General features: G+C 40.1%; 1 long non-coding RNA gene across 1 annotated transcript; it reads right to left on the bottom strand.

The window, feature by feature from the left end:
* Window positions 1-6,655: 6,655 nt before the first annotated feature.
* On the bottom strand, window positions 6,656-11,342 carry LOC112619508. Its single transcript, XR_003118237.1, has 2 exons — window positions 11,170-11,342; window positions 6,656-7,368 (listed from the first exon to the last, which is right to left on the bottom strand). It is a non-coding gene; the product is annotated as an uncharacterized LOC112619508 (long non-coding RNA).
* Between the last annotated feature and the right edge of the window lie 7,269 nt (window positions 11,343-18,611).

Here is an 18,611-nt window from a genome sequence, read left to right as displayed (position 1 = left end):
TAATCACCAGCTGTTTGCTTCCCAAGGAGAATTTGTTCATTGCAGGTAAAGGCTGAAGATGAGATTTGGGCCAAAGAGAAGGACTTTACTGGGTAAATCAGAAATCAGCAGAAGTTGTGGTGAATGAATGGGATTGGCATAATAGATGGGAAAATAGAAGAGTGCAAAATGCAAGGCTCATTTCCATATGTTTTGGAATGGTGGGGAAGTCTCAAAGGGGCAGAACCAGAAAGAGAAAAAAAAATCTACTGTAGTCTGCAGTGCTTGAGAAACGATGTCTTGTTAGAAATATGGGTTTACAATAAATACCCAATAATTTTTCCTCATAAACCATTTGCCAGATTTGAACCTTTGTGGCATAGATGTCTAAGATATAGGCTCTAAATCTCTGAAGAGTAGACTATTTAGAACTGTGGAGACAGGTAGCTCCTAGGCTTCCCATCAAAAGCCCAAAATTGACCTCTGCAAAATCAGGGACAAATAAAAGGTGAACTGGGATTTGCTAAAAACTGCAACTCAACCTCCTCTCCAGCACAATCTCTGCCTGTCTGCCCAGCAGAGGATAGGAGGAACCCTTGCTGGTAGACATTTCATCTGAACATTTTCTTTGTTGTTGTTGTTATGTTGTTTTGTTTGGGGTTATTTTTAATACCCAATATCTGTAAGATAACTAAAAATTACTAACATGAAAAGAAAATTGAAGGTTTGATTTGTAATCAAGAGAAAAAAAATCAAACAATAGAAGCAGACTCACAAATATAAAAATTAGCAGAAAATGACTTTAAAACAATAAAGATTATTATGTTAATGGATACAAAGGAACTAGATATGTGTTAAATGTTAAGAGTTTCAAAGAGAATAAAAATGGCTAACAAAGCCATATGGGTATTATAGAATTTGGAAAATATAATACCTAAACTTAGGAACTTATTGCATGAATTTAATAGCATGTGGGACATAGCATATTTAACTCAAAGACAAGATCAGTTTTTAAAAATGCCCAAATTGAAGCACAAATGTGAGAACAAAGATAGAATAGAAAGAATGGAATAAAACATAACAGACATTGAATACACAGTCAAAAAATCTAATACTTGCATAACCAAAGTGCCAGAATGAGAGAAAAGAGGGACTAAAGAAGAAGAAATTGTTGCAGAGAAAACAAATTCGCCAAAACAAATCGAGGATATCAACCCACAGATCCAAGAACAGAGGATATCAAGAAGAATAAAAACAATGAAAACCCCATTTAGGCACATAATATTCAAAGTGCTAAAAATTAAAGACAAAGAAAAAATATGAAACAAATCAAAGCAGAGGTGGAGGAAGGGGGACACATTACTTTCAAAGTAACAACAAAACTGACAGTTGATTTTTCAGTAGAAACTATGGAAGCCAGAAGACAATGTCTTAACATCTTTAAATAGCTGAAAGAAAAATATTGCCAACTTAGAATTTTATACCAAGTAAAAATATACTCAAAAGTTAAGTCAAAATAAATATACTTTCAGACAAATAAACCTTGGGAGAGTTTAAACTTTTTTTCACTTTTGTGTTTCAGTTCAGGCATTTTTAAAAAATGATCTTGTCTTTGAGTTAAATATGTTGTGTCCCATATGCTCTTAAACCCATCCAATGAGCTCCCAAGTTTATAGTCTCTAGAGAACGGCACTGTAAGTTTTACTCAAGAAAATGTTTCAGGCTGAAGGAAAATAATCCCAGGTGGAAATATTAAACTCTAGTAAAGAACAAAGAGCACAGTAAAGGAAAAGTATGTGTGTAAATATTAAAAGAATATTGACTTTTTAAAACAAAAATAAGGAAAGACTTGGAGGAACATAACAATGTGGGAATGAAACTGACAATATCACAAACAAACTGGAGGGTCTTGATGAGGTTAAACTGTGGCAAGCTTTTTGCATTACTTGTGAAGTGTAAAATATGAATTTAAAATATATATTGAGAAGCTAGGAAGGCACATTAATTTCTCATATAAGAGCTAATAATGTCAGGAATATATAACTAATAGAGGAGATAAATGGAATGAATACAGTACACTTAATTGAAAACCAAATAGAGAAGGAGGAATAAAGGAACGAAGAACAGATGGGATAAATAGAAAAAAAAAATAGCAAGTAGGTAGAATTAAAGCAACTATTTCAGTCATTATGTAAGTAAGTACACTAAGCACTCCAAAAAGAAAGATATAGTAGATATTTTAAAAATAGAAGACTCAATTATAGGTTCTTTATAAGAAATATATTTTGAAGTTTAGCATTCTTATCTGAGAAGCAATGAGCCATAGCTTCAGAGATGAAGCACTCTGGGTTTGAATTTTAACTTCTAATTATTAACTGTTCAAACTTGAGTTACATAACTTCTCTGAGTTTTAGTTTCCTCATCTATAATAAAAGAACAATAATATGTATCTAATAGGGTTGATGTGTGAATGAAATAAAATTAATGAGAAAATCTAGGGCAGTGACTGGTAGACCCTCAATAAATGATAGATATTATTTTTACTCTCAGCACCAACACCCCCCTATCCCAGTCTCTCTTAGGGAGGTACTCTTACATTTTGGTTAATAGCCAGGGTGATAGAATTACATTACTTGACTTTTAATTCCAGCTCTATCAGTTATCAGCCACGCAACCTTGAGTAAGGTGTTAAAACTCCCTACATCTCGGTTTTCCCACTTGTAAAATGGGTACTTCTCAGAATTATGAAAGTAAAATGAAGTCCTCTGTTAAGACACAGTACATTTCCTGGAACATAATGAGTACTCTCTACATGGCAGCCAGAGTAACTATTAAAACATAAGTCAGGGCCAGGTGCGGTGGCCCACGCTTGTAATCCCAGCACTTTGGGAGGCTGAAGCGGGCAGATCACCTGAGGTCAGGAGTTCCAGACCAGCCTGGCCAACGTGGTAAAACCTCGTCTCTACTAAAAATGCAAAAATTAGCTGGGCGTGGTGGTGGGCACCTGTAATCCCGGCTACTCAGGAGGCCAAGGCAGGAGAATTGCTTGAACCTGGGAGGCGGAGGTTGCAGTGAGCTGAGATCACACCATTGCACTCTAGCGTGGGCAACAAAAGTGAAACTCTGTCTCAAAAATAAATAAATAAATAAATAAAGTCAGATCATGTCAATTATTTGTTCAAAAGTTTCTATTGTTCCACTGTACTAAAGTTTCTAAAGTTCCATTGTACTTACAGGAAAAGCCAAAATCTTTACTCCTACCTTCAAGGTACTTCAAGATCTATTGGCCAGGTGCAGTGGCTCAAGCCTGTAATCTCAGCACTTTGGGAGGCCGAGACGGGCGGATCACGAGGTCAGGAGATCGAGACCATCCTGGCTAACATGGTGTAACCCCGTCTCTACTAAAAAAAAAAAAAAATACAAAAAACTAGCTGGGTGAGGTGGCAGGCGCCTGTGGTCCCAGCTACTCGGGAGGCTGAGGCAGGAGAATGGCGTAAACCCGGGAGGCGGAGCTTGCAGTGAGCTGAGATCCGGCCACTGCACTCTAGCCTGGGCAACAGAGCCAGACTCCGTCTCAAAAAAAAAAAAGATCTGTTGCTCCTTTGAACTCATGTCCTAGTTACCTCTCTGTGCTCATGTAACTAGTCACCCCCTTGCTTACTCCAGTTACCTTAGACATACTGGCCTCCTTGCACTTCCTTCAGATTCATGGCAAGTCAGTCATGCTGTAGTCTCAGGGTCATTGCCCTTGAAGATTTCATTAAGGTTCTTCCCTCTGTGACCACCCACACCTGCCACTCACATCAACATAGCTTGCTGCTTTACCACTGTTTGGTCTTGCTTAAATGTATTATTCAGAGAGGGCATACAAGACTATCCTAAGTAAAACTGTATCTCACTGCCCCACCAACTCCAGTTCCTGATCTTACTTCCTTGGTTTGTTTTTCTGCTTAGGAGAAATCAACAGTTAACATTCCTTTCCATGATAATTATGTGTGAGTTTACTGTATGCCATCTTCCATAACAGTGTAAAGCCATAAGGGCAGGGATTTTTGTCTCTGATCACTGTTATAGCCCCTAGCACTTTGATGACTACTTGGTAGATAGTTAGGTACTCAAGAAGTATTTATTAAATCAAAGAATTTCAAAGGTAGTCACCATTATTATTTATTTCTTTGGTCATTTCTTCCTTCTTTAGTAACCATTGGGGATACTGGACCATAACTGAATTCAAAACATAGCTAAGCCTAGTAGTCATTTCTTCAAGGACTTCACTTCCCTTCTGAATTCTCTGACCATGGCCATTCCTCCTGTTTTACCCACTCACAGCATTGATCTCTGTTTTGTGATTCTTTGGTTTAAGTGTTTCTTTTCCACTAGACCCATATCAGTAGAGACCTCATTTATTTTTGCTTGCCTCTCTATTCCCAAACTTTGTACAGTGTGCTTGGCACATAAAATGAATGCAACAATGAATGAATGATCAACATGGGCTCTCATTCTTTTTTTGCCTATAATAAAACTAATTTTGCACATTGTTTGTCCTCCCTGGCTGTGCTATGTTTAGTGTTTGTTTGTGGATGATAAACTTTCCTCATTAACACTGCACTGTATGACTTAAGCTAAGCTGTGTGCTAGTAGGTATTCACAACTGTTTCTCTTTGGTTTGTGTTCAGAGTAAAAGTTAGAAGAGCAATAGGTTGCTAGTTAGCAAAAAATCCATTTACTATTGCTCATGTCTGTGAAAATATCCAATTAATATTATGCATTAAAATTTCACAATAAGGATGACCCTGGAGATCAGACTAGTAAGAAAAAGAACAAAGTGAAGATAGAAGCATTCTTCTTTGTAGAAATAGAAAGATTATGGCAACTGTAGCAAGGCCAAGAGAAAGGAATGGTTATTTATTGGAAGGCTGTCATACCAGATTCCATTCAAAGTACTTTGCATTTATGATCCCATTTGAACTAAGCCATATTGGCAAATGTGGAAATGTGTGCATGTGTTTTTATGTGTGCATATTGTGGGTGTTTGAAAGTAGCAGGCGCTATCCCTGTCTCTGCTTTATATTAGCTATGCAATCTTGAGCAGGTCAATTAATGCCCCTGAGCTTCTGCTTATACATACCAGCTTGGAGATCAAATAAAATAATGGATTTGAATAGTCTTTGAAAATATCGAGAACAAGTGTGTGTGTGTCCATGTGTATGTGTGTGCGATGTTACAGGGGTCAAAGCAACAACCTGTTCCTTTGGATACATAATAATTTTGCATGTCCCCAGGTGAAAGGTTAGTATCACCTTATTACCCATTTACTTATTGCAACTCAGTCCAGAAAAATATATTAAACACCTGTGATGTGCCAGACTCCATAAGGACATGGAGAATAAAATGAACTAAATATGATCCTGCCTCATAGAGTTCACACTTGAGAGGAGGAAGCATATGGGCATAAAAATAACTATAAAACTCATGGCAGAGTATACAGAATGCTATTAGTGGCATTTTACAAACAAGACACTAGGAAATTACACTCAATAATTTATTCAATCAATGCTTACTGATTACCAACTATGGGCCAGGCATTATTCTAGAACCCAGAGAGATCACAGTGTACAAGAAAGACAAGGAGCCTGTTTTCATGGGGCTTACATTCTGGTGTGTGGAGACAGAGAACATCCTGATAATGCCATGGATAAATAAAATAATTTCAATTAATTACTGTGTTGAAATAGAATATGGTAATGTGATAATGAGTTCAGTTGAGAGGTGGGATAGAAGGTGGTCAGCTCTGATACCTGAGCTGAGGCTAGAATAAGAATGAAGTAGATTTGTGAAGAATTTATGAAGATCGTCCACACTGAATGAACAGCAAGAGCTGGGATTAGGAGACAAAAATGAGCTTGTGGGGCTTTAGATCTGAAAGAAGGGATATGTAAAAGCATGCTGTGACAAGTGAGAAAGTGATATGAGATGAGGAGCGATGAGCGAGGGTGGATGGGGCAGATGGCACATTACATTTTGGCTATGGTGAAGAATTTGGGGTTTAATCAAGGTGCCATGGGAAGCCACTGAAGGTTCTAAAAAGAGAAGAGATAGGATTTGATTTCCATTTTAAAAGAGCAATCTCGTTGCTATGTGGCAAGTGAGGACTGCAGTGGGGAGACAATGAATTCAGGAAAACCAGACAAGAGGCTATTTTTGTAATTCAGGTGAATGATGATGAAGGGTGACCTGTAACTAAACTAGGAACAGTCTAGGTGGTGAGAAAGAGACAGATGCAGGATATATTTTGGAGGTAAGCCAACAAGAGTTGGAAGAAGAGGAGAAAGGTTGTTTCTAAATAAAGAATGCTTCAGTTTCTATCTTTAGTTCAGAAGCCTTTTATGTCAAACATTATAGCAGCTAATAAATTGATTCTATAAATATATCTAATGTACATTTAAGCTAATATTAAATTTCTTTGGGTCTTCAGAGTTTGTATTGTAAAAATAGCACAAAATAAAAATGCTTAATAAAGAAAGTTGTAAAATACAGAAAAGCAAAATTCTTGATAAAAATATATATTATAAAATACGCTACATACATATCTAAGATGAGAATGCCTATTTTTTCCCTTAGAAATGTGATTTGATCTCGTATTTGGGGGCGGGAGGGGCATGCTGCTGTGCTGTACCAGGTTTTGCCTCTTTTTCTGCAGCATCTTTCAAGAACTGAAAACAATTTAACAACGTTATCACAAACGTGGACATTTATTTCATCAAATATGAGAGGTGACTTCCACCACTGGGGCAAACGGACCTGGAAATGCCGAGATGTCCCAGGAAGTCTGGAGCTGATGGAACCCGCGTCCATCTCACCAAGACCTTAAATACAATACACAGTCCCCGCTGCAAATCCATTCCCATCCGTGCTTTGAGACGGAAGGAGGGAAATTGCAACTCTTTACAGCAACCGCCATCTGAGCAAGGACTGAGTCATGCAGTACCTCGGGAAAGCTAGGTTGGAAACTCTTGTCAACATGCAGTCAAATCTATGGTTAGAACTGGCCAGAGTGCGCCCTGCATCTGCGGGAGGGTCCCGGGGCCGTCTCGAATTTGTTTTTTGTTTGTTTGTTTGTTTGTCTGGTTTTTTTTTTAGCCCTCTCTCTAAGGGCTAAGGATTCCATCGAGGTAAGGAATGGGCGGGAATGAGTCCTCAGCTGGCGCGCCGGGGGAGCGCGGCTGGGAGCAGCGGGGCCACAGCTCGGCGGTGTGGATCCTCCCCCTGCCCGCCCAAAGCCGACCCGGGGCTGGAAGTCCGGGGCAGCCTGCGAGGCTGCAGTGTGGCACGCACCAGCTCCCGGCGGCGTCCTCTCCCCTGCCGCGCGCAGTAATGGATCTCTGCGTCCTAAAAGAGGAAGATAATGCCGGGGTTAGCTTATAAATAGATGGTTGCATGCTCTCCCTGCGAAGCATTGATTGAGGCCGCTAAGCTGACTATTGATCTAATTTTAACTTACATGTTCGCACGCACCCTCCCCGCCTCCCTGTCGCGGCTCGGCGGAGCGCGGGGCACGCTGTCTCTCGCGGCCGCCAGAGGGCGGGCCACTAGTCCTCCCGCCACCCTGCCCGTCTGGCCTCTCTGTTTACGCAGACGTACAATGCTGGCCTTTATTGGGTTTGAAAAAATAGGAGTTTGATTTTCCTGCACCGGGATGACCTCATCATTCATGAAAGTCGGAGGAAAGCGGGGAATCGGATGACAGGCAGCCGGGAAAATAAAGCTTGCATTTCACCTCCGCCTACTTCACCACCTACACAGAGCACTCGGGATGTGCTCCTCATTTTAAAACCACCTTGCTGAAGCCGGGAAGTGGGGGAGGGCAGTAGGAGTGGAATGTTAAATTCTTCTTGGTACTCTGGCACTCGGTGTGCAGCGGCTTCTGTTTAGAAGGTTAATGTCACCTACTCTCTGCCTACAGAGCCTCTTGTAAGGGCGCTCTCCTGAACTGTCACTAAATGCCAGTGCAACAATTTTATTGTTGACTTGACTAACATATTACTAATTATTTCTAGGCAGAATTCATCTTGCCAAAGTTTAAGCAATGGTCATCAGCAATTTTATACTGCTGGCTTGTAAATTTCGAATCCGCTTAAGGCTTCAAATGAATAAGGTAGAGAATTAGAATCTATCATAGTTTTGCTTGCCGCCTTTTGGGACCACAGCACATCAGGATGGGGGTATAGGGTAAAGTAAATGAGAGGGAAAGGGAGACAGAAGACAAAGAAAGATGCCTCCCCTGAAATTCCCCAGCCCTAGAACTCAGCACATGAACAAACTTTCCTCTGGGATTGAGTGAAACCTATTAATAGGAGTCCATGTTTATCAGACACTTGCTGTGTCCCAGACATTGTACTAACTGTTTTATATTTGTTACTTCATTAAATTCTCAAGACAACCTATCAGTTAGATTCTATTATTATCCATATTTTAGAGTTGAAAAAAACTGAGGCTAGCTGCACAAAGTCGATTAGCTAGACAGGGACTGAACCAAGATTCAAACCTCTGTAGGGGCTGACCCAGAGCCTTGCTCCACATCACCATGTCGAGTGTCTTGACGACATGCCTACCCTTGGCAAAGTCTTAAACTCTCTGCATCTCTAAGCAAAGGAGAGTGCATGTGAAGAGAGATGGCCACTTTCAAATAAGGCCTATCTAGGCCAAAATGGAAAAGCTCTTCATAGGGAGAGCTCTTGCAAAAGTGAAAAACTTACAAAAAAATGATCATCTGCAGTGTTGCTCCTGATAATAGCTTATAGGATGGAAATAAAGTAACCAGAAGAAAGAAACTCTTATTAAGGGGCCCCCACTTGTCTATTCACTCCACAAAGATTTGTGTGCAGTGAACTGGCCATTGTGGTGGTCACTTAAGTCTTGTGATGAGGAAGACAGAAGTGCTCTATCCCCTCATGGAACCTCGTGAGAGAAAGGGGTTATAACTAAGTGAACAATCAAACACATAATTATAATTTGTGATGATTACAAAGGGCCCCGGTACACTTGGGAGGAGGGAGTCAAGAAAGCCTGTCTGAGGAAATGCCATTTACACAGAGAGACACAACGTGGGTAAGGGTTAGCCGGATCCAGGATGGGCCTGAGTATAATATGGAGAGATATGAGGAAGCCTTGAGGAGAAACTGGTGTTGGGGAATGAGTGGGAGAGGAGGCTGGAGAGTTCATGTGGTATCTGATAAACCAGAGTAAAGATCTGCAAGATCATCTTAAGTACAGTGGGAATACCCCCTTAACTCTCCCAGTTTCTGGCTTGAGGCACTGGATTGAATGAGGCATCATTTACTAATCCGGATGACATGAAAAGAGGAGCAAGTTGGGGAACCCTTGGTTTGGGCCTTTCCTATTTGAAGAGTGAACGCTGCTGACCACAGAAAAGAGACTTCAAAAGTAAGCTTTGAGTGACTTATTGATACGGACAGGAGACAGGGAAATACTGGATAGAAGAGGGTGGTTCCCCAGCAAAGACCCCACCCTCAAGCCTGGATACCCGCAGCCCTAAATGAGGACAGGCATTCTTGTTTTTGTTTCCAAAAAGTTGCCTTTTGGCCCACCACACCCCCTAACCTGTACCCATATAAACCTGAAACCCCAGGCTTCAGAGGCAGACTAGGAGACGAGGAGACACACAGATGAACGGCGGAATGGCGCAGCAGAGAAAGAGAGAAGAGAAGGAGCAGCTGAAGGCTGAGAGGAGTTTGGCTGGGGAAAGTAGGAGAGGAGTGTAGCAACTGGACGGCCAAACTCCAGGGTAAGATCATCTTCCCACTCCCTCGCCGCTTTCAGCTCCCCATCCATCCTGCTGAGAGCCACCTCTACCACTCAATAAAACCCCTGCATTCATCCTTCCAGTCTGTGTGTGATCCAATTCTTTTGGGATGACCGGGTACCAAGGGGCCAATGAACTTGTTAACACTTAAACCACCTGTGGATGGCAGAGCTAAAAGAGCATTGTAACCCTGGGGTCGCAGGCAGCCACCCCTAGACGCTGCTGTGGGGTCGGAGCCCAAAAGTGCTCGCTCCAATTCCTGCACCTGCCTGTCTGCATGCTCCCCCTCCTCTAAGGGGCTTGAGCTCGTGGAGGTCGAACAGAGAGTTGTACCCCTTGTCACACACCCTGCAACGGGGGCCAGAGAACTCTCCCATTTCATTATCATTTTTTTGTTGAAGTGACCTGTTTATCATCCTTGTTATCATTGCCCCCACTGTCAAGAAGGTCAGCTTTAGTACTGCTATGTGTGAAGTGGAAGAAGAAAACAAGAAAGCTGTGGTATATGTACTTGCTTTTTGATATGGTTTGGATCTATGTCCTCACCCAAATCTCATGTTCAATTGTAATCCCCAGTATTGGAAATGGGGCCTGGTAGGAGGTGATGGGATCATGGGGACAGAGTTCTCATGAATGGTTTAGCACCAGCCCCCTGGCGCTGTTCTCCAGATCCTGAGTGAGTGAGTTATTGTGAGATCTGGTTGTTTAAAAATGTGTGGCACCTCCTCCCGACACTTGGTCCTGCTCCTACCATGTAAGATGCCTGCTCCGGCTTTGCTGTCTACCATGAGTAGAAGCTTCCTGAGGCCTCCCCAGAAGCAGGTGCAGCACCATGCTTCCTGTACAGCCTGTGGAACCGTGAACCAATTAAATCTCTTTTCTTTATAAATTACCCAGTTTCAGGTATTTCTCTATAGTAGTGTGAGAAAGGACTCATATATTTTTGTTACAAAACCTGGAGTCTGTGGCCGCCAAACTGAAAAAAACAACAAGCAGCAACTCTTTATTTGTATATCACTTGCGGGACCAGTAAGGGCATTGTGGTTTATAGCCATACATATGAGGAGAATCACAGAGAATTATAATTGGAAAGGATCTCATTACACTCATTAGGAAACCAAAGACCCAGAGATGAAGTGATTTGTCCAGGGTCACACAGCAAGCATGTAAGTGAACAAAAGCGGGGGCAGCAGACAGATCTCCCGTTCTTTCTTATGCTACCCTGCCTCTCAAGGGTTAAGACTTTCTCTGTTAGACACATATGCCTTATTCATAAGGAGAGGCTGCCAGGCTCTTATTAAACCGGGGAATACACTTTCATTCAAACTCTGAGAAATGCAAGTGTCTAGACAATACATTCTCCCCACCATTCTGCAATTCTCCAGGACAAGAACCCCAACTTCCCTTAGCATAGCTTGGCATTTGGCTAGACCTGAAGTCATCCAGCTTCTGGCAACAGATCATTCTCCAGGCAGTGGGTATGGACAGATTGTTTTCTTCCTCAGCTCCAGTAGGATGTGCTCTTGCCTGTGGGAGCCTGCCAATAATAAACGAAGAGTTGATCACCTGCTATGTATCAGACCCTTTACCTACTGAGCTCTCCTAAGTTATCATAAAGACTGGCTGGTCCTTTCCTTCTTCCTCATTCCTTTGAAAATTTTCGAATTGGAGTGGAACTAGAAATCATTATCCTGTACGAAAGAAGCATCTCTGCTTTAGAGTCATGGCAATGTCTGTTTCTTCTTCCTGATATGTGTAGACACATGAGATGAAATCAGTTGTCCCACGACTTTGACTTATTAAGAGTGGAAACATGATTAAATTTTGCCACTACCAAGGTAAATCCAGAAAGATAAAAATGGTTTAAGTCTATTTATCCATCACACTCTTTTGAAATAAGGTTTTCTACAACTATGACTTGTGGAGGTTATGGATCTTGGATGTTAGATATCAACAGTCCTATTTCCCCAAATTCATTAATTTATTTTTGTCTCTTCAAGTAGTAAATATTACTGTTCATTCATTCATGATTCTTCTGAAATATTTCATTTCTAGAATTATCACCCTCTCTTTCTTCTATTACAAGGACAGTAATATTTAATGGCAGTAGTTTTCCAAAGAAGGATACATTCTGTGCTATGATTTACAGAAAAGCATCTGATGGCATTTCACAGCAGAGATTGGCATTTATACAACAGAAAACAGTCATAACAGTTTTTAAATAAAAAACTTTGTAAAAACAATGGCACAGAGAGATAGTTAGGAGTCATTCCTGCAGTGTAGAATTCAATCACTGAGGACTGTCCATAATTTAATCAAAATACTTAAATGCAATTCTTCCCACATTGTCCATGGGAAGTTTAATATTTTTGTTTATACTTTTCTGCATTTTAAAGGTTTCTATAATGCAAATATGTTACTTTTATCAAGAGAAAAAAAGCAAAACCATTTTTTAAAATGTATTCCACATTGGAATGATCACCTCAAAATTTAGAGGATTATTGAGTAAAAGGTAGATGTTCCTTTGATATTAATCCCCAACAAAAGCCATTTGGGGCAAGATGCCTGCAAAAGCAGGGAGGGTCTGCCATATAAATCAAGCTTGTCCAATCTGCAGTCCAAGAGCCACACGCGGCCCAGGATGGCTTTGAATACGGCTCAACACTAATTTGTAAACTTTCTTAAAACATTATGAGATCTTTTTGTGATTTTTTTTTTAAAGTTCATCAGCTATCATTAGTGTTAGTGTATTTTATATGTGGCTCAAGACAATTCTTCTTCTTCCAATATGGTTCAAGGAAGTCAAAAGATCGGACACCCCTGAAAACCATAGGAAGAGTTTAAGAGTTGGAAATACTCTTGATGAGGCTGCCCTTAAATGGAAAAAACATGTTTATTCTTTGATGTTGGTGAATAACAGTGATTTACCATTTATATATCAAGATATACCAAAATGACACTGCTTTGAGTTATTTCTCCAGAAGAGGCTAGTGGTGCTGGCCCGGAACATAGGCATTAAATTGGAAGATGTCTATCTGGGATTAGGTGTCCAGTTGCTAACTATAAAATACCATCAGTTAACTATTCTATTAGTTTTATAGTCCTTAACCTTGACCTCATTAGCAGACAGTGGCCCTAACTGCTCACTAGCATGCAAGAACGTAGTTAACATAAGGTGCAAAGACTAATGAAGAAAAAGGACAGTTTAACAGTGTAAGAGACCTTTCCCAACCAGTCAATGGGCAAGGGATGGCAATTGCTTTCTGGAAATTGTAAGCAGATGAATTATTAAGAACAACTCTCTAAATAAGCAAACAGAAGCATTTTTTTTTTTTTCTGCTTTTCATGCTGCTTATCTGGCCTTGGCAAGCTGTTCATTGATGAGAAAACATTTCTTTAACAACAAAGATTTTAGGAGGTTCCATTATTTTCATGGCCATCTTGATAGCCTTTGACAGGCTGAAACACAAACATATAAAGTTGGTGCTTTCATCATCTCTCCCCGCTGGGCACGCATAGCTCTTTTTTTTTTTTTTTTTTTTTTAGGGAACTAAATTTGGCTTCCTGATGCTAATTGAGGAAAGAAGGCTGGGAATGAAAATGTCTAATTTTTTTTCCAGTTGCATTGAGGCAGAAACACCTTTTCCTACTCTTCAGTTGTTTTCATTGTTTCCTCCCCTTTTATTCCTTCCATTTGGAGTTGTAGATCCCCATGCTTTTCCTGCAGAGACCCACACATGCATGTGCCAGCCACTCCCCGGATGCAGAGGCAGGATAGGTTGCAGGCTGGTAACCCTCCTCCACAACTTTGCGAAGGCTTCACCCACTTCTCTCCTACTCTGAGAGCACATGGGAATGTGTGGGAGTGAGGTGACCTTAGGCAAGGATAATCTCACATCCACTCCAATTTACATGAAAAGTGCTCCATTTGCAAACTTCAGAACTTAATTACTTATAACAAATTACTTGTGGCAAACTCTACAACTGACTGGGGCGGTATGTGACAGTGCTGTGCTTGGGAATGAGAACTGTAATATAGTCCCATTTTCATGACAGAGTGTGGACAGGGTCTATAGGATTTTGCCACAGTGGGTCCCAAGACCATCCAACCACAGGATTTCATATTCAGAGCAGAAGTGTCTTTGACAGCGGTGAGTCAGTGTTTAGTCTGTATAAGAGAAAGATCTTAATTCTTTAAGATCTGATGTAAATTAAAAGAACCACCACGTACAGAAATACTGAAACAATCCAGATAAGAATGATACATATTAATACTGAAAAGCTACATTGACCAAGGCACTAACCCTTTTGGTAACTCACTTTCCTCTTCTTTAAGCTGTCAAGGGTAATAGTACTTACCTCATAGGATTGTTAATATCTGTAAAGTACTGTGAATGTTACTTGCCATACAGTAAGTTCTTCATAAAGGTTAACTCCATTATTATTACTTTTATTACACTGACATGGCCATTTTTGTGGCTAAACTGAGGATGAAAAACATTGCTAGTGTTGCTAATTTTACTAGTTCTAAACTCACCCTAATTATAACATAATAATGAAAGAAAGATGGATGTAAGGGCATCCTTTAGCCAGTTCAATTTATTGTTGAGTCAGAACGAGATACAGATCAATAGAAAATTCTCCTTTAAAATTATTTCTAGTGGAAGTGTAAATCAACACAAACCTTCTAAAGGGTGTTAAGAGCCTTAAAATACAAATACCCCATGCACCAGCAATTCCTTAACTGTGAATTTATCTTATGGGCACAATCAGAGATGTGTGAAAATATACATGTGTAAGGTTCTTCATCAAACTTATTTATAATACTGAAAAAACGGAACAGCCTTAATGTTTAACAATAAGCTACCATTTAAATAAAGCACGTACATTCATGTGGTAGAAGGCTGCACAGACATTAAAAACCATGTTGTCGAAGACTATATATTGACATGGACAAATGTTCACAATATATAACCCAGTGAAAATAGCAGGTTGCAAAGGAGTGTATCATAACAATCCTATTTGAATGTAAGTGTAACAGTTGGACTGAAGTAGATACATGCAAATTTTTTTAATGAAGCTTGCTATATTCTCAAAACTTCTTTGAACCTTAAAATCTACCCAGAGCATATGTCTTATTTTTTGCCCTATTTTTGTGTAGATGTTAGTCTAGTCCACTGATTTTTGTAATCTATTCTTGTTGTTAAAGTCTTTGGCTTTCTCTGTTGACAATTCTGTCAAAATTCAATATCTTTAGTTGTCCTTACTCATAGGTACAAGCTTTCTCTCCCTGAACTAACACTGTCTATCCCAGCTTCACTGACTCCAACCCCAGCGGGGAGGAGAGAGAAATCCTCTTCCTGTGCCTGGGAGCAGCAGCCTCAGTAGTAGGAGGTCCTGTGTCCTGATCTGGTGGCACTTTATTCCGTGGTATCTGCTATCTTGCTGTAGCTGTATGCATGGTTTCCTGAGGCCATGTTCAGCTACATGCCAGCTCCCTCATGGGACTCTTTTGCCCTAGAGGGGCAGCTGTGTGTCCCTTCGGCCCCCACTCAAGTTGCTGTACACCCGTGACCTCTCTACAAAGTTCTGTGCTTCCAGTAGACATCGGGGTCCTCTTCTGTGCCTTCTGAAAGTCGCAGAGAACAGGGGAAGGTATGTCCACTTCCTCCTTCCTCCTGCCTCTTCCAGGAACACTAAAGGATCTCTTCAAGCCACAGTGGCACACATTATGCCATCAAGCCTTCTACCTTCTGAAATTGCAGGGAGCAGGAACCTTCACTCTCAAAGAGACACATGTCAAACAGCTCCCTTACTTTCTGGGGATGTGGTGGGAGGAGTGGGATGGCATGGGATGGTGGAAGGACCGTGGAGCAGAGAGAGACAGTTTGTCATCCCTGAAGGATCCCAGAGAGCCATCCTCAGAATCCCTTTAAGTACTCCCTCTATTTTTGTTAACAAATCAACTATATTAAATTGTATTACATAAGATGAAATGCACCATTATAAATGCACAGTTTGATGAGCATTAACAAATGCATACACTTATGTAAGCACCACAATCAAGACAGGGAACATTTTTATCTGTCCACAAAGTCCCCTCTTACCCTTGTTAGAGAGGCTTTCCTGTCCTATGCACCACTGGTCTTCTTTCTGTCCCTTGAAATATAGTGCACACTTGCTAGCATTGCATGTAAGTAGTATAACACAGCATGTACGTTCTTGCGTGTGGCTAAGCATGACGTCGCTGAAATTTTATCATGATGTTGCTGTACTTTGTTACCTTTCACTGTTAAGTTGGTTCCCATTATATGGATAATGTGTTTATCCATTCACTGACTGATGGATATTTGGGTTGTTTTTCTGAAGCGGGGGCGGTTATTACAAAGAAAGCTGCTATAAACATCTATGTACAAGTCTTTATTTATGTGGATTTGTGCTTTAATTTCTCTTGGGTAAATACCTAAGACTGGAGTGACTGGGTCATATGATGGTGTATATATAAGTTTATGAAACTGCCAAACTGTTTTCCAAAGTAGTTAGTTGTACTATTTTTCATCCCTACCTGAAGTGTATAAAATTCCAGTTCCTCTACATCCTTGCCAACACTTGTTTTTGTCAGTCTTTATAATTTTAGTCCAGTGGATGTATAGTATATCTAATTATGGTTTTAATTTCATTTCCCTGATGACCAATGATGTCGAGCATTCTTTAAGGTGCTTATTAGTCATTTGTATGTCTTTGTTGGTGGGGCATCTGTTCAAATCTGTTGTTCATTTTTTTAAAATAAACTTTTTATTTTAGAAGAGTATTTGATCTATAGAAAAGTTGCAAAGATTGTTCAAAGAGTTCCCATATACCACACACCCAGTTTCTTCTACTGTTAACATCTTACATTAGTACGGTACATTTGTCACAATGAACAAGTCAATATTGGCATATTATTATTAAAGTTCATAGTATATTCTGTGTCTTCCTTTCCTTTCTTACCTAGTGTCATTCCCTACCTCTCCCAGGATTGCATCCAGGATAGTACATTAAAAATGGTTGCTATATCTTTTTAGGCTCCTTTAGACATCCGTTTCTTGGACTTTCTTTGCTTTTGATGACTTTGACAGTCTTAAGTAGTACTGGCTAGGCATTTTATAGAATGTCCCTCAATTGGAGTTTGTGATAGCTTTCATGTGACTCTACGGGGGTTGTGGGTTTTGTGGAGGAAGACCACAGAAGTAAAGTGCCCTTTTCTTCCATCATATCAAGGGTACATGCTATCAGCATGACTTATCACTATTGATGTTAACCTTGATTACAGGGCTAAGGCTGTGTTTGTCAGGCTTCTCCATTCTAAAGTTACTCTTGTGTTTTCCTTTCCCATACCATACTCTTTGGAAGGAAGTCGCTATGCAGCGCCCACACTTACACGATGGGGAGTAATACTCCACCTTCTCAAAATGGAATGTATGAATAAATTATTTGTGATACTTCTGTATATAGGTTGGTCTATTTGACTAGATTTTTTTAATCCAATCATTTTTTTTTCCTATGGAGAGTATGTACTCAGTATTTATTTTCCACTTTGGATTATAAACCAATATTTCATTATTGATTTTGTTGCTCACATTGTTTCAGCTTTGGCCACTGGGAGATTCTTTACTTAGTCCCTGTATCCATCTGACATATCCCCATCATTGCGTTTTCTCGAGCCCTTCCTCACATTCTGAAACTACAAGATAAGCCAGCCTCATCTAATATATCCCTTGCCCCAGCTCTGGGACCAGCCATTTGTCTCAGGAGCCACAGTTCTTTCGTTGGAGAATGTTATAAGAAACATAGTAATAGGTTTTGAATGTGATTATTTTTACTGGTATATCTGTTGTCTATTTGTAAATTGGATTATCTTTTCATGGTGAAATTATAAGGGGTGTTTTGGGTTTTGTTTTCAGTTCTAGATACATATTCTATATCTGATACGTGTGTTGTAAATATTTTCTCCCAGCCCCTGGCTAGTGGAGGGAGGAGGGAGGGCGGAAGGGAGAGAGAGAGATGGAAGTGTGAGTATAAAGAATTGTTTTGGTTACTTGGATGAGGCTAATCAGGACATCATGGAAATATTTTTAAAATGTTCTTTACACTGAATTCCCAGTGCTCAGACTATAATTGTGGGTGTCGTTTTGCCTCAAGGTCCACTAGTCTCAAAGGAGGAAAGTGTCCCCAGGGTTTGTTCCTTCTCCTCCCTGAGCAACAGTGTGGAAGGAATGGCTGTGAGACACTTGAAGAAACGTTGAATTCAAAAGTGAGTCCACAAAAGACTTAAGCTTCTAATGGCTTCAATAAAATCTGAGCTGAAGTGAGCATGATTATTTTATATGACATTGAAAAAACTCAATGTCAAATATGGCTGCTGTTTTTAGGCTTAAAGCAGAAAAGAAGCTCATGTGTGGAGATAGATGTGTAGCTACTCACAGTCTAGAGCAAGAGGAATGTTGACACTAAAGTTCTGGCAGTTTTAAATCCTTTCTGATGACGGAGATTTCAGTGGCATTTTCTCAAAATATAACAGTAAGCTAAAATATTCATTTCCACACCAACTGAATGACTACCATGTGTAGGCAAGGCATTATGAAGGAAGAAAGATCAAAAAGTATTTCTCTTTTCTCCATAAGCTTATGGTTTGGTGCAATGATTTCTGGATTTTTAAAATTGTACACCCACATTTAATTATACACCCATGAACTAGAGTATGACCTATTCCTAAAAAGTAAATTCAAAATGATGAAAATTGAGTGAATTTGAATCAGTTAATTAATAG

Source organism: Theropithecus gelada, chromosome 2 (assembly GCF_003255815.1).
Source record: "Theropithecus gelada isolate Dixy chromosome 2, Tgel_1.0, whole genome shotgun sequence".
NCBI lineage: Eukaryota > Metazoa > Chordata > Mammalia > Primates > Cercopithecidae > Theropithecus > Theropithecus gelada.
Note: the sequence above shows the minus strand (reverse complement) of the source record. Positions and strands in the feature narration are given on the sequence as shown.